We start from the raw sequence: 1,769 nt of genomic DNA, 5'->3' as shown, positions 1-1,769 counted from the left end.
AGAGAGAGAGAGAGAGAGAGAGAGAGAGAGAGAGGGGAAGGGAGAGAGGGAGAGAGGGATATTCTTTGACTCTGAAACCTCTTCACCTAGGCCTCCACATTTCAAATTACCACCAGCACAAAAGTGTTCCATATTCTTACTAGCATTGTCCATTAAGCCCATTCTAAAGTACTTCAATGCATTTTAAATCCATAGTCCCCAAATCCATATTCCTCCAAACCAAAACATGTTTGCTGTCATAGCAAACAACCAAGTCCTTGGTATCAAGTTCTGTCTTAAGGTTTCATTTCTGTGGAAGGACAACCTGACCAAGGCAACTCTTAGAAAACATTTAATTCAGGATGGCTTACATTTTCAGAAGGTATTATCATCATGGTAGGAAGCATGACAGTATGTAAGCAGACATGGTGCTTACATATACAAGAGTTCTACATCTTTATCTGCAGGAAGCAGATAGTGAATTTATTCTGCAAGCAACAAGGAATATGTGATCATACTGGCTAACTCTGACCATATGCATGACACATCAAAGCCCCACCTCCACCATGACTCGATTCTTCTAGCAAGGCTACACCTCAAATAAGGCCACACCTCCTATCAGTGTCACTTCCCATGGACCAAGCATATTCAAACTAACACTGTCTCCTTGTCACATAATAGTAAAACCACTAAAGATAAGACTCCTTCAATAAAAAGACATAGACTAACTGAATGGATTCAAGGAAAAAAGTTCATCCTGCTGCCTACAAGAAACATACCTCAACATCAAAGATAGCTATGACCTCAGAGTAAAGGTGTATAAAAAAATGTCCATATGTGCCTTAGATGGAAGCTGGAGTAGGTATCCTAACCTGTAACAAAATAGCATTCAAACCCAAATTAATCAAAAACAAAACAAAACAAAACAAAACAAACAGGGAGGAACACATCAAACACATCAAAGGAAAAATCCACAAAGATGAAATTTCAATCCCTAACATTTGTGTCACAAAAGCAATGACCTATGTCTGTAAGAGAAACATTACCAAGGCTAATCCCACATTGTCCCTAACATATTAATCATTGGAGAGTTCAATATCCCATTCTTACCAGTATACAGGTTATCCAGCCAAAAGCTACACAAAAAAGTACTGTCACTGATAAACATTATAAACCAAATGGATGTAACAGATATCTACAGAACCTTTCATCAAATACAAAAGAATATACCTTCTTCTCAGCTCTCATGGAACTTTCTCCCAAACTGACTGCATACTTGGTCACAAAGCAACCTTGGAGGAAGATAGAGGAAGAGGAGGTGGAAAATGGAGCAGAACCACGTGGCCCAGAGAAGCCACAAGTAGCAAGGGATCTCATAGCTGGCAAAGAGAGTAGTATAGTGGTAAATCTGCCCAATCTAGGCATGCAGCACATAAATATTTTAACTGAGTTGTGTGTTTTTTACACAGGCTTATTGGGGTTGGACATTTACTGCAACAAATTGGCACCCAACATGAGGCAGATGTTAAGACAATATAAATTGTAGAAATATTCTAATCCTAGTGCAGGGTTTCTACCCCACCTTTATGATTTAGACCCTAAATAAAAATACACACAACTTTTTTATTTACAATAAGCTTCATACAGTACAAACAATGGGTAGATACCTAGACTTCATGCTACCAGAATCTACATTCCTACTGATATATTTACCTCAAATTATTACTTCATATTTAATATTTGTCATCTGGACTATTCTTAACTCCAATTAGCCAGCTCACAGGGCCACT

Source organism: Mastomys coucha, unplaced genomic scaffold, assembly GCF_008632895.1.
Source record: "Mastomys coucha isolate ucsf_1 unplaced genomic scaffold, UCSF_Mcou_1 pScaffold8, whole genome shotgun sequence".
Taxonomy (NCBI): Eukaryota; Metazoa; Chordata; class Mammalia; order Rodentia; family Muridae; genus Mastomys; species Mastomys coucha.
The sequence above is the reverse complement of the archived record's forward strand: the minus strand, read 5'-3'. Positions refer to the sequence as shown.